Below are 15,387 nucleotides of genomic sequence, written 5' to 3'. Positions count from 1 at the left end.
TAGTTTCTGCTTTACAACAAAATGAATCAGTAATATATATACATATGTTCCCATATCTCTTCCCGCTTGCGTCTCCCTCCCTCCCAACCTCCCTATCCCACCCCTCCAGGCAGTCACAAAGCACAGACCTGATCTCCCTGTGCTATGCGGCTGCTTCCCACTAGCTATCTACCTTCCGTTTGGTAGTATGTATATGTACATGCCTCTCTCTCGCTTTGGCACAGCTTACCCATCCCGCTCCACATATCTTTAAGTCCATTCTCTAGTGGGTCTGTGTCTTTATTCTTGTTTTACCCCTAGGTTCTTCATGACATTTTTTTTTCTTAAATTCCATATATATGTGTTAGAATACAGTGTCTTTCTCTTTCTGACTTACTTCACTCTGTATGACAGACTGTAGCTCTATCCACCTCATTACAAATAGCTCAATTTCGTTTCTTTTTATGGCTGAGTAATATTCCATTGTATATATGTGCCACATCTTCTTTATCCATTCATCCGGTGATGGACACTTAGGTTGTTTCCATCTCTGGGCTATTGTAAATAGAGCTGCAATGAACATTTTGGCACATGACTCTTTTTGAATTATGGTTTTCTCGGGGTACATGCCCAGTAGTGGGATTGCTAGGTCATATGGTAGTTGTATTTGTAGTTTTTTGAGGAACCTCCATACTGTTCTCCACAGTGGCTGTATCAATTTACATTCCCACCAACAGTGCAAGAGGGATCCCTTTTCTCCACACCCTCTCCAGCATTTATTGTTTCTAGATTTTTTGATGGTGGCCATTCTGACTGGTGTGAGGTGATACCTCATTGTAGTTTTGATTTGCATTTCTCTAATGATTAGTGATGTTCAGCATCCGTTCCTGGGTTTGTTGGCAGTCTGTATATGTTCTTTGGAGAAATGTCTGTTTAGGTCTTCTGCCCATTTTTGGATTGGGTTGTTTGTTTTTTTTTGTTACTAAGCAGCATGAACCGCTTATAAATTTTGGAGATTAATCCTTTGTCAGTTGCTTCATTTGCAAATATTTTCTCCCATTCTGAGGGTTGTCTTTTGGTCTTGTTTATGGTTTACTTTGCTGTGCAAAAGCTTTGAACTTTCGTTAGGTCCCATTTCTTTATTTTTGTTTTTATTTCCATTTCTCTAGGAGGTGGGTCAAAAAGGATCTTGCTGTGATTTGTATCATAGAGAGTCCTGCCTATGTTTTCCTCTAAGAGTTTGATAGTTTCTGGCCTTACATTTAGGCCTTTAATCTATTTTGAGCTTATTTTTGTGTATGGTGTTAGGGAGAGATCTAATCTCATACTTTTACATGTATCTGTCCAGTTTTCCCAGCACCACTTATTGAAGAGGCTGTCCTTTCTCCACTGTACATTCCTGCCTCCTTTATCAAAGATAAGGTGACCATATGTGCGTGGGTTTACCTCTGGGCTTTCTATCCTGTTCCATTGATCTATATTTCTGGTTTTGTGCCAGTACCATACCCTCTTGATTACTGCAGCTTTGTACTACAGCTTTGTCGTGGATCCCGGGACCCTGGCAGTGGTGGGCTGCACAGGCTCCCCGGAAGCGGGGTGTGGATAGTGACCTGTGCTCACACACAGGCTTCTTGGTGGCGGCAGCAGCAGCTTTAGCGTCTCATGCCTGTCTCTCTGGTCCGCGCTTTTAACTGCGGCTCGCGCCCGTCTCTAGAACTCCTTTAAGCAGCGTTCTTAATCCCCTCTCCTCGCGCACCAGGAAACAAAGAGGGAAGAAAAAGTCTCTTGCCTCTTCGGCAGCTCCAGACTTTTCCCCGGACTCCTTCCCAGCCAGCCGTGGCAAACTAACCCCCTGCAGGCTGTGTTCACACCGCCAACCCGAATCTTTGCTCTCCGCACCCCTGTTGCTGTTCTCTCCTCCGTGGCTCTGAAGCTTTCCCCCTCCGCCACCCACGGCAAGGGGCTTTCTAGCGTGTGGAAACCTTTCCTCCTTCACAGCTCCCTCCCACTGGTGCAGGTTCCGTCCCTATCCTTTTGTCTCTGTTTATTCTTTTTTCTTTTTCCCTACCCAGGTACGTGGGGGGTTTCTTGCCTTTTGGGAGGTCTGAGGTCTTCTGCCAGCATTCAGTAGGTGTTCTGTAGTAGTTGTTCCACGTGTAGATCTAATGTTGTGCTTTTCATTGTCATTAGTCTTGAGGTAGTTTCTGTATTTCTCTTTGATTTCATCACTGACCCATTGTTTTTTCAGTAGCATGTTGTTTAGTCTCTGTGTAATCGTTTTTTTACCCCATTTTTCTTTCTGTGATTGATTTCTAGTTTCATAATAGGGTGGTCAGAAAGGATGCTTGAAATAATTCTGTCCTTTTAAATTTGCTGAGGCTTGTTTTGTGTCCTAGTATGTGGCCTATCCTAAAGAATGTTCCATGCATGCTTGAAAAGACTGTGTATTCTAGGGGTTTTTTGGATGTTTTGTCCTGCAGGTATCAATTAAGTTCAAGTATTCCATTGTGCCATTTAGGATCTGTTGACTTATTAATTTTCTGTCTGGAAGATCTGTCCACTGATGTTAGTGGGGTGTTAAAGTTTCCTACTATTAATATATTACTGTTAATTTTTTCCTTTATGTATGTTTGTTTGTTTTTATATATTTAGGTGCTCCTATATTGGGTGCATATATGTTAATGAGTATAATGTCCTCTTCTTGTATTGATCCCTTTATTATATGGTTTCCTTCTTTATCTTTCTTTATGAACTTTGTTTTAGCACCTCTTTTGTCTGATATGAGTATTGCTACCCCTGCTCTCTTGTCATTTCCATTTGCCTGAAATATCTTTTTCCCTTCCCTCACTTTCAATCTGTGTGTGTCTTTTGCACTACAGCGAGTCTCTTGTAGGCAGCATATTATAGGTTCTTGCTTTTTTATCCAACCTGTCACTCTGTTTCTTTTGATCAGAACATTTAGTCCATTAACTTTTAAAGTAATTATTAATAAGTATGTATTTATTGCCATTTTAAGCCTTGTTTTCCAGTTGATTTTCTAGTTCTTCTTTGTTCCTACTTCTTTTTGTTTTTCCTTTTGTAGTTTGATAGTTTTCTTCTGTATCATGCTTGAGTTCCTTTATTTTTGGTTTTCGTGAATCTATTGTGTTTTTGACTTGTGGTTACCCTGGTTTTCAAGTATGTTTACCCATAACTATACCTATTTGCTTTAGACGAATAGTTGTATAAGTTCAAACACACTCTAAACGATCTACATTTTTTACTTTGCTCCCCCACATTTTGTGGTTTTGATGTCCTATTTTGCATCTTTATGTTTATCCTTTTGTTGTTAATTGTAGTTATAATTGCTTGTACAAAAAATTTGTTTTTAATCTATATACTAGCTTATTTAAGTGATCTTCAATACTTTTATATATTTGCCTCTCCTATTGTGTTTTCCCCTTTCCTATAGATTCTTCTTTCTATTTAGAGAAGATCTTTCAATATTTCTTTTAGGTTAGCTTTAGTATCACTGTATTCTTTTAGTTTTTGCTTGTCTGAGAAAGTATTATTTTCTCCTAAATTATAATCTTGCTGGATAGAGTATTCTAGGTTGTAGGATTTTCCCTTTCAGGATTTTAAATATATCATGCCACTCCCTTCTGGCCTGCAAAGTTTCTGTAGAAAAATCAGCTGATAGCCTTATGGGGGTTCCCTTGTAACTGACTTTGTTTTATCTTCTCACCTTTAGAATCCTCTCTTTATCTTTACCTTTTGTCATTTTAATTATTATATGTCTTGGTGTGAGTCTGTTTGGGTTCATCTTGTTTGAGACCCTCTGTGCTTCCTGTACCTGGATATATGTTTCCTTCTTTAGGTTTGGGAAGTTTTCAGCCATAATTTCCTTGAATACATTTTCGATTCCCTTTTTTCTTTCTTCTCCTTCTGGAACTTCTATTATGCATAGGCTAATTTATATTATCCTGTACATCTCATATGTTGCTTTCATTTTTTTCTTTTGTCTTTCTGTCTGCTGTTTTGATTGAGTGACTTCCATTATTCTATCTTGCAGATTACTTATTCGTTCTTCTGCATTGTTTTATCTGCTATTCACTGCTTTTAGCTCAGTTTTTATCTCAGCAATTGAGTTATCTAATTTTGATTGGTTCCTCTTTACAGTTTCTAGATCTTTGTTAAAATGATATATCCATAAACTTTCATAATGCTTTTAACATTGTTATTACCTCTTTTTTGAACTTGGCATCTAGTAGACTGAAGAGTTCTATTTCATTGTTTGTTTTTTCAGGGGATTTCCCTTTTTCTTTTAATTGGGAGTAGTTCCTCTACTTTTTCATTTTAAATTTCTCTGTCTCTTTGAACTTAGGTGAATCAGTTATCTACTGTGGTCTTGAAGGGCTGTTTTTATGTGGGAACGTCACTGTGAGAGCCCAGTATTTTTGGTGAGAGGGCTGATTTTGGTATGGATGCCTGCCATGTCTTTCCTCAGAGTGTACTGGCCATTATCCCCTTGATGAGGAGGTGTGGTTTATGTTGTGGTGACCAGAGCCTGCACTGGATGTTGGGTGGGGTCTCCTCTTTGTTCTGTGGCTGTCCCAGCTCTGTCAGGGGCAGGGTCTGCTCCTCAGTTCTTGAAGTAAAAACTCTGAGGTTCCAGTTCAGTAAGGCTCTGTTGCCCTTAAGTGTGTTCTCTATCCCCAAGGAAGTGAGTGCTGAAGCAAGCGAGGCCCATGCGGTCACAGTGAACCTATGTGCCATCCATGCAGGCATCCTCCATTTTGTTCAGAAGTAGCCCAAGTTTGCATCCCGTTCTTTGTTGTGTTCCTCCCAGACCTAGTGTTAGCTTGGCACTGTGGGTGGTGATGTTATTGATTCTGGAATTGAGGAGGTTGTGCCGCCATCTAAAACTTGGGCTGCCTCTGTGGTAGGACTCTCCCAGGGCCTGTCCACCCCATGTCTGGCTTTAGGCTCTGGTGTGAAGTGTGTGGGACTGGAGCACTCCCACTGGGAGATAAACCCACTGTGTACTCCTCCCCAGAGGCAGTCTGCTGGGAATGTGCCATTGTGTAATGCCACCTGGCACCGGTGTGTGCACCGGTGGGTCCACTGCTGCTGGACCCGCCCCCACTCTGAGAGCATTGATAATGGGCTTCAGTGATGTCAGCCCTGCCCTCTGCCACGTGCTTGCTCACAGAGTCACCCACCAGCAGAGCCACACACTGTCATGTGCAGCTGTCAACGTGGCTCCTACTGTGGACCCACACCCCACCCTGCCTGCACTGATACTGGGGATCCTGTGGAAGACCTATGCCTTTCCCTGCATATGCTAACAGTGGTGGCCTGGACCGCACTCTAAGCCCTTCGTGCTATCCCTGCACAGCTAGACTGAGTCCTTTTCCAGGATCTGTCCGCTGAAGTCCAAGTTTCAGTGTCTAGCCTCTACATGTACCAGCAGCCCCTCCCAGCATGTTTTGGGCTGTGAAATGCAGCAGCCTGGCAGCCATCAGCACTGGTATCCCTCCATTCTGATTGCCACCAAACCATCACATTCACACAAGGGAGACCAGGCCTCTTCAGCTACTTATCTGCACCACAGGTCTCCCAACTGGCAAAGGGAGTTCCCAGGGCACAGGTGGGAACATTTCCTCTTTCTCAGCTTCCTCCCAGGGGCACTAGTCCTGTCCCAGTGACTTTTTTTTATTGTTGTTGTTCTTACCCAGTTACATGGAGATCTTTCTTACAGCTTTGGTTGTATAAGAAACCTTCTAACAGTTTTCAGTTGGTTTTCAGTGAGAATTGTTCCACATGTAGATATATTTTTGATGTGTTTGTCAGGGAGATGAGCTCCTTGTCCTTCTACTCCACCATCTTGATCTCTTCTACCTCATTTTGCTTTTATCGGTCGATCTGATTTGTAAGCTTTTCTGTGTATGTGGCTAGCCCAAATTTTATAATTAATATAGTCTCAAAATCCATACCTTTAATCTGACTCCAAATTCTAGGGTAGAGAATCTGATTGTCTCCAGTTGTGTCAGTAGCCTGGCACTGATCCAGTTGTCCATTTTGGGGACATAGTTTCACATGAAGTATTAGAGGTACCAGGAGTCTACCCATATGCTTATCAGTGCAAAATGATGAGCTTAAAGCAGGAACTGTGTTTGATATTATATTTTATAAGTGTGTTCATCATCTTTTATTTTTATATTATCTACTTCACCTAGTGTAGAACTATGTACATAATGAACGATTTTTTTCTAATCCTGCCAGTCAGAATCAGAAGTCAATGAATATTTACTGAGTACCTACTAGGAAATTCACACATTGCCATTTATTCCACAGAAAATACTCATAGAGCAAATATTAGTATCCTGATAATGTTGGTTATTTAAATACTGAGTCACAAAAATACTAAGTGACTTGCCCACAATCACACTACAAGTAGATACTAGAGGAGCCTCCTTGGTCTTACCCCAAAACCACATGCAGTCACCTTCTACTGTCAACCATTGCCCACACTGCCTCTAACGCATCGAAGGACCTTGAGAAAAACGTGGGGTAGATTTAAGAAACCCTATAATTCTCTTCAGCTCTACATTAGTGTAGTAGCTAAGTGTATAGAACTCATATTGTGATTTTGGATTGGTGATCTCTGTGTTTCAGTTTCCTCATCTGTGAAAGGGAGATGAGGAAATGAGATGAGGAAATTGAAATGTACTTTCTGCATTGTTTTTCTTTTTTTATTAAAGTATAGTTGATGTACAATATCACTGTATTGTACATCAACTATACTTTAATAAAAAAAGGAAAACACATTTACAAAGTACATTTACAATTTTTAAAGGTTATATTTACAATTATAGTGATTATGAAACATTGGCTATATTTCCTGTGTTGTGCAGTATAGCTTTGTAGCTTATTTTATGCATAATAGTTTGTACCTCCCACTCCCCCACCCCTATATTGCCCCCTCACTGGTAACCACTAGTTTGTTCTCTATCTCTGTGAGTCTGCTTCTTTTTTTGTTATATTCACTAGTTTGTTGTATTATTTAGATTCTACATGTAAGTGATATCATACAGTATTTGTCTTTGTCTGACTTATTTCACTTAGCACAATACCCTCCAAGTCCATCCATGTTGTTGCAAATGGCAAAATTTCATTCTTTCTTATGGCTGTGTAGTATACCATTGTCCATATATACCACATCTTCTTTGTCCATTCATCTGTTGATAGACACGTAGGGGGCTTCCACGTCTTGGCAATTGTAAATAATGCTTCTATGAATATTGGGGTGCCTGTATCTTTTTTAATTAGTGGGGATTTTTCAGGTGTATATCCAGGAGTGAAATTGCTGAGTCATATGATATTTCTATTTTTAGTTTTTTGAGAAACTGCCATACTGTTTTCCACAGTGGCTGCACCGATTTACCTTCCCACCCACAGTGTATGAGACTTCCTTTTTCTCCACATCCTTGCCAACATTTGTTATTTGTGTTCATTTTGATGACAGACATTCTGACAGGTGTGAGGTGATATTTCATTGTGGTCTTGATTTCCATTTCCCTGATGATATCGATTTTGAGCATCTTTTCATGTGCATGTTGGCCAGCTGCATGTCATCTTTGAAAAAATGTCTATTCAAGTGTCTGCCCATTTTCAATTGGGTTGTTTGTTTTTTTGATGTTGAGTTGTGTGAGCTGTTTATATACTTTGGATATTAACCCCTTATCATTTATGTCATTTGCAAGTATTTTCTCCTATTCAGTAGGTTGCCTTTTCATTTAGTCAGTGGTTGCCTTTGCTGTGCAAAAGATTTTAAGTTTAATTACGTCCCATTTGTTTATTTTAGCTTTTATTTCCTTTGCTTTAAGAGACAGATCCAATGAGAGATTGCTACAATTTATGTCAGAGTGTTCTGTCTATGGTTTCCTCTAGGAGTTTTATGGTTTCCAGTCTTACTTTTAGGTCTTTAATCCATTTTGAGTTTATTTTTGTATACGGTGTTGGAGACTGTTTTCCTTTCATTCTTTTACATGTAGCTGTCCAGTTTTCCCATCATCACTTACTGAAGAGACTGTCTTTTCTCCATTGTATATTCTTACCTCTTTCACTATAGATTGATTGACCATAAGTGTGTGTTTATTTCTGGGCTCCCTATTCTGCTCAGTTTATCTATGTGTCTGCTTTGGGCCCAGTACCATACTGTTTTTATTACTGTAGCTCTTTAGTATAGTCTGAAGTCAGGGAGTCTGATTCCTTCATCTCTGTTCTTCTTTCTTAAGAGTGTTTTGGCTATTCGTGGTCATTTGCATTTCCATACAAATTTTCAAATTATTTGTTCCAGTTCTGTGAAAAATGCTATTGGTATTTTGATAGGGATTGCATTGAATTTGTAGTTTGCCTTGGGTAGTATGGTCATTTTAACAATATTAATTCCTCTGATCGAAGAATATGGTATATCTTTCTACCTGTGTCATCTTCAGTTTCTTTCATCAGTGTCTTATTATTTTCTGAGTACAGATATTTTTCCTCCTTAGTTAGGTTTATTCCTAGGTCTTCACTCTTTTTGATGCGATGGTAAATGGGATTGTTTCCTTAATTTCTCTTCGTGATACTTCATATTTAGTGTTGAGAAATGCAAAAGATTTCTGTATATTAATTTTATATCCTACAACTATGCCAAATTCATTGAGCTCCAGTAGTTTTCTGGTGGCGTCCTTAGGATTTTCTATGTATAGCATCATGTCATCTGCGGACAGTGACAGTTTTACTTCTTCCTTCCCAATTTGGATTCCTTTTAATTCTTTTTCTTCTCTGAAGGCTTTGGCTAGGGCTTCAAATACTGTCAAACAAAAGTGGTGAGAGTGGGCATCCTTGTATTTTTCCTGATCTTAGAGGAAATGCTTTCAGCTTCTGACCATTGAATAGGCTGTAAGCTGTGGGTTTGTCACATATGGCCTTTATTGTGTTAAGGTGTGTTCCCTCTGTGCTCACTCCTGGAGAGTTTTTATCATGAATGGATGCTGAATTTTATCAAAAGCTTTTTCTGCATCTACTGAGATAATCATATGGTTTTTTTTAACATCTTTATTGGAGTATAATTGCCTTACAATGGTGTGTTAGTTTCTGCTTTATAACAAAGTGAATCAGCTATACATACACATATATCCCCATATCTCCTCCCTCTTGTGTCTCCCTCCCACCCTCCCTAACCCACCCCTCTACATCTTCATTGGAGTATAACTGCTTTACAATATTGTGTTAGTTTCTGCTGTATAAAAAAGTGAATCAGCTATATGCATACATATATCCCCATATCCCCTCCCTCTTGCACCTCCCTCCCACCTTCCCTATCCCACCCCTCTAGGTAGTCACAAAGCACTGAGTTGATCTCCCTGTGCTATGCAGCTGCTTCCCACTAGCTATTTTACATTTGGTATTGTATATATGTCAATGCTACTCTCTCACTTCGTCCCAGCTTACCCTTCCCCCTCCGCATATCCTCAAGTCCATTCTCTATGTCTGCATCTTTATTCCTGTCCTGACCCTAGGTTCATCAGAACAATTTTTTTTTTTTTAGATTCCATATATATGTGTTAGCATACGGTATTTGTTTTTCTCTTTCTGACTTACTTCACTCTGTGTGACAGACTCTAGGTCCATCCACCTCACTACAGATAACTCGATTTTGTTTCTTTTTATGGCTGAGTCATATTTCTTTGCATATAAATTGATACAGCCACTATGGAGAACAGTATGGAGATTCCTTTAAAAATTAAAAATAGAGCTACCATATGATCCAGCAATCCCACTCCTGGGCATATACCCTGAGAAAACCATAATTCAAAAAGAGACATGTACCACAATGTTCATTGCAGCACTATTTGCAATAGTCAGGACATGGAAGCAGCCTAAGTGTCCATTGACAAATGCATCAGATGGTTTTTACTCTTCAGTTTGTTAAGGTGGTCTATCACATTGATTGCTTAGCAGATATTGAAAAATCCTTACACTCCTGGTTGGTAAATCCCACTTGATTGTGGTGTATGATCATTTTAAATGTATTGCTGGATTTGTTTGCTAATCTTTTGTTGAGGATTTTTGCATCTATGTTCATCAGTGATACTGGCCTATAATTTTCTTCTTTTGTGATAACCTTGACTGGTTTTGGTATCAGGGTGATGCTGGCCTCATAGAAAGAGTTCAGAAGTGTTCCTTCCTCAGCAGTTTTTTCAGATAGTTTGAGAAGGATATATTTTTTATTCTTGTCTAAATGTTTGGTAGAATTCACCTGTGAAGCCATCTGCTCCTGGACCTTTGTTTGTTGGAAGTTATTTAATTATTGTTTCAATTTCATTACTGGTAATTGATCTGTTCATATTATCTATTTCTTCCTAATTTTGTCTTGGGAGATTGTACATTACTAAGAATTTGTCCATTGTTTCTAGGTTGTCCATTTTATTGGTGTATAGTGGTTCATAGTAGTCTGTTATGATCTTTTGTGTTTCTTTGGTGTGGGTTGTAATTTCTCCTTTTTCATTTCTGATTTTATAGATATGAACTCTCTTCCATATTTTCTTGATTAGTCTGGCTAAAGGTTTATAAGTTTTGTTTATCTTTTCACTTTCATTGATTTTTTTCTATTTTTTTAGTCTCTATTTCTGCTATGATATTTATGATCTCTTTCCTTCTATGTGTTTTGTTTCTTCTTTCTCTAGTTCCTTTAGGTGTAAGGTTAGGTTGTTTGAGATTTTTCTTGTTTCCTGAGGTTAGCGTGCATCTCTATAAACTCCCCTCTTAGAACTTCTTTTGCTGCATCCCATAGATTTTGTATTGTCATGTTTTTGTTTTCATTTGTCTCTTGGTATTTTCTATTTGATTTCTTAGGGACCCCTTGTTTGTTTAGTAGAATATTTTTAGCGTCCATGTGTTTGTGTTTTTTTCAGTTTTTTCATGTAGTTGATTTCTAGTCTTATAGCATTGTGTTTGGAAAAGGTGCTTGATATGATTTCAATTTTCTTAAATTTACTGAGGCTTCCTTTGTGGCCTAGCATGTGGTCTATCCTGGAGAATGTTCCAGGTACACTTGAAAAGAATGTGTATTCTGCTGTTTTCAGATAGAATGCTCTATATATGTCAATTAAGTCATTTTGATTTAATGTGTCATGTAAGACCTGTGTTTCCTAATTGATTTTCTGTCTGAATTATCTGTCCATTGATGTAAATGGGGTGTTAAGGGTCTGCAACTGTTATTCTGTTACTGTCAGTTTCTCCTTTTATGGCTGTTAGTATTTGCCTTATATATTGAGGTGCTTCTGTGTTAGGTGCATATTTACAATTATTATACCTTCTTCGAATGATCCCTTTATCATTTAATAGGGTCCTTCTTTGTCTCTTATAACAGTATTTATTTTTAAGTCTATTTTGTGTGATATAAGTATTGCTACTCCAGCTTTCTTTTGATTTCCATTTGTGTAGAATACCTTTTTCCTTTCTCTCACTTCCAGTCTTTTTGTGTCTTTAGATCTGAAGTGAATCTCTTGTAGACAGCATATATATGGGTCTTGTTTTTGTATCTATTCAGCCACTCTGTCTTTTGATTGTAGCACTTAGTTCATCTCCGTTTAAGGTAATTATAGGTATATATGTTCCTGTTGCCATTTTGTTAATTGTTTTGGGGTTGTTTTTGTAGGTCTTTTCCATTCTTATTTTATTATTTAGTTTTATGTTTGGATTCCTTTTTCTTTTTTGTGGGTATATCATAGATTTTTGGTTTGTCATTACCATGAGATTTTACATAGCACTCTGTATATAAATGTGGTAGTTTTAAGTTGCTGATCCCTTAATTCCAAATGCATTTTAAAAACCCTCCATTCATACTCTCCTCTCCTCATGATTACTGCTTTTGCTCTCATATTTTACATTGAATTGCTTTTTGTATCCCTTAGCTGCTGATTGTGGATATAGATGATTTCACTACTTTTACTTTAACCCTCCTACTAGCTTTGTGTGTGGATGTTTTCCTATGTTTACTATATGTTTGCTTTTACTGGTGAGCTTTTTCATTTCATAATTTTCTTATTTCTAGTTGTGGCCTTTTCTTTTTCACTTAGAGAAGTTCCTTTAACACTTGCTATTAAACTAGTTTGTGGTGCTGAGCTCTTTTATCTTTTGCTTATCTGTAAAGCTTTTGATTTCTCTATAAAATCTGAATGAAAGCATTGATGGGTAGAGTATTCTTGGTTGTAGGTTTTTCCCTGTTATGACTTTAAACATATCATGCTACTCCCTTCTGGCCTGCAGAGTTTCTGTTGAAAAATCAGCTAATAGCCTTATGGGAGTTCCCTTGTATGTTACTTGTTGCTTTTCACTTGCTGCATTTAATACTCTCTCTTTATCTTTAATTTTCATCATTTTAATTTCAGTGTATCTTGTTGTACTCCTCCTTGGGTTAATCCTGTATGGGACTCTGTGCTTCTTGGACTTGGGTGAAAGTTTCCTTTCCCATGTTAGGGAAGTTTTCAGCTATTATCTCTTCTAATACGTTCTCAGTCCCTTTCTCTCTATTCTCCTTCTGAGACCATGTAATGCAAATATTAGTGCACTTGATCAATTTAAGACGTCTCTTAAATTGTCCTCATTTCTTTTTATTCTTTTTTCTTTTATTTTCAGTGTCAGTGATTTACACTACTCTGTCTTCCAGCTCACTGATCCATTTCTCTGTATCTTTTCGTACACTGTTGATTCCTTCTAGTATGTTTTTTATTTCAGTTATTGTATTCTTCATCTCTGTTTGGCTGTTCTTTATATTTTCTAACTCTCTGTTAAAAAATTCTGACTTATCGATCTGTGCATCTATTCTTCTGAGTTCTGTTTTTTTTTTAACTTTTTAAAGTGGTCACTTCTTAAGAGTTTATTTTTAGACTTTAATAAATATGTCTTCTCTATTTTTTCAAAGCAGTGATGCATTTCCCAGGGTTAATACTGCCGAAGTGGACCAGTATTAGGCTTGACGGTGTGATTCTGCTATCTGTTTAGTTATCCTTTCTTTCATTTAAACAAAAAAAATTTTTAACATCTTTATTGGAGTATAATTGCTTTACAGTGGTGTGTTATTTTCTGCTTTATAACAAAGTGAATCAGCTATACATATACATACATCCCCATATCTCCTCCCTCTTGCTTCTCCGCCCCCCCCCCCGGCCAGGTGGTCACGAGTTCTTTGATCATCTTTATGATCATTACCCCAAGCTCTTTTCTTGGGTAGATTGTCTGTCTCCATTTCACTTAGTTGTTCTTCTGGGGTTTTATTTCATTCCTCATCTGAAACATGTTCCTCTTTCACCTCATTTTGCCTAAGTTGCTATTTTTATTTTTATATATGTGATAGGTTAGTTATGTTTCTCCACTTGAAGAAGTGCTTTTTGTAAGAGATATCTTATGTGTCCCAGCAGTGTACTGCCCTCTCCTAATCCAAACTATATGCTCTAGGTGTTACCTCTGTGAGGGCTGAGTGCATCCTTCTGTTGTGGTAGGCTGACTACGTGTACAGTCTGGTAGACTTGGTTGGACCCTGGTCCGGTTGGTTGCCAGACCCTGCCTTGTGCAGAGGCTGCTGGCTGTTGGTTGGTAAGGCCTAGCCAGGGGGCAAATTACTGCAGAACCCCTGGAGGCTCTGGGACTAGTGCTGGCTCATTGTTTGGGCAGAGTTGGGTCCAGAAGACTCTGGGGCCGTTGCCCGCCCACTGTTGGGTGAATCCAGGTCCTGGGGTGGTTGGTGCCAGACTACTGCAGGCAGAGCTGGCACCTGGAGTCTGGCTGCAGGACCCGGGCATCCCAGAGCTGTCAGATTGCTGGGGGTGGCGGGAGGTTCTTGACACAGGTGGTACAGAGGTCCAGGGTGTCCTGAAGCTTGTGTTGGCCTGCAACTGGGCAAGGCTGTGAGCCAGTTGGTCCCAGGGCAGTGTCTGGCCTGCTGTGCACAGGCTGGGTCCTCAAGCTGTGGGAGTGTGGTTTTTTTGCATCTGTCATCTGCCCCCTTGTGGGTGAAGCTGGTCCAGAGGCTAGAGGAGGTTTTGTGGAGGGCAGAGCCAGTTCCTCTCCACTGGTGGATGGAGCTGGGTCCTGGCCCTCTGGTGGGCAGGGCTGTGTCTAGACGAAGCTGTGGGCTCAGGAGGTCTTAGCAGCCTGTCTGCTGATGGTGGGGCTACATCCCTGCCCAGTTAGTTGCTTGGCTTGAAGCGTCCCCAGACTGGTGCCTACAGGTTGTTGGGTAGGACCAGGTCTAGGCACTGATGAGCTAGAAGGAGAATTCCACAATGGCAGCCTCCAGCACCATTGTCCATGTGGTTGAATAAGCTCCCCATAATGGCTGCTGCCAGTGTCTGTGTTCCCAGAGTGAGCCACAGCGCCCCCCACACACACACCTCTCTAGGAGACTCTCCAAGATGTAGGTTTGGCCCAGTCTCCTATCAAGTTATTTCTTTTGTCCTGGGTCCTGGAGAGTGGGAGATTTTTTGTGTGCCCTTTAAGAGTGCAGTCTCTATTTCCCCCAGAAATTAAGCCCCACTGGCCTTGAAAGCCAAATACTCTGGGTGCTTGTCTTCCTGGTGCAGGACCACCAAGCCAGGGAGCCCAATGAAGGGCTCAGAACTCTCATTCCTGTGTGAGAACCTCTGCAATATAATTATTCTGCAGTTTGCGGGTGGCCCCCCTGAAACCTGATTATATCGTGAGTCCACCCCTCCTACCCATCTCTTTGTGGTCCCATTTTTGTCTTTATTTGTAGAAGATCTTTTCTGGGAGGTTCTGGTCTTTTTCATCAATGGTTGTTTTGCAAATCATTGTGATTTTGGTGTGCTCATGGGAGGAGGTGAGCTCTTTCTACTCCACCATCTTGACTGATCTCCAGTTTCTACATTATTAAATTGTTAAGAATTCAATGACACAATCAAGTGTCTGTCACATAGTAGTATCAACAGCTAAGAATTATTGAACATCTGCTCTGTGATAGGTGTGTTCTAATTATTTTTCTTGGTTGACACTCTTAATACAATGACCCTATGTTATCCACTTTATACATAAGGAAAATAAAGCAGAAGTTTCCTGCTCAGTTTCACATATCTAGAAAATAATTGGGCCAGCATTCAAACCCAGGCAATCTGTTTCCCTAAAACTAGGGCTCTTAATTATGACACTACACTGAAAACCAAGAAAGAGTTAAATAGCAGAGCTTCAGTAATACTACCTGGTCTTCTGATTTGTTCTATGATGATTCATGTCACGTAACCCATGATCTTTCATGAATTATATAACTTGGTTCTATAATATGGATTGTTAATGTATAACCATCCCTTATAAAGTATGCATCAGACCATCTTTGCATTTGTTTTAAACACAAATGCCTATGGC

The 15,387-nt window shown here is 39.5% G+C and overlaps 1 pseudogene; it reads right to left on the bottom strand.

Moving 5' to 3' along the window:
- LOC112404564 (suppressor of SWI4 1 homolog pseudogene) overlaps positions 1-13,811 on the bottom strand; it is a 39,438-nt pseudogene extending 25,627 nt beyond the window's left edge.
- Positions 13,812-15,387: the final 1,576 nt, after the last annotated feature.

The sequence above is a fragment of the Neophocaena asiaeorientalis genome, unplaced genomic scaffold (genome assembly GCF_003031525.2).
Source record: "Neophocaena asiaeorientalis asiaeorientalis breed wild unplaced genomic scaffold, Neophocaena_asiaeorientalis_V1.1 scaffold196, whole genome shotgun sequence".
Taxonomy (NCBI): Eukaryota; Metazoa; Chordata; class Mammalia; order Artiodactyla; family Phocoenidae; genus Neophocaena; species Neophocaena asiaeorientalis.
Note: the sequence above shows the minus strand (reverse complement) of the source record. Positions and strands in the feature narration are given on the sequence as shown.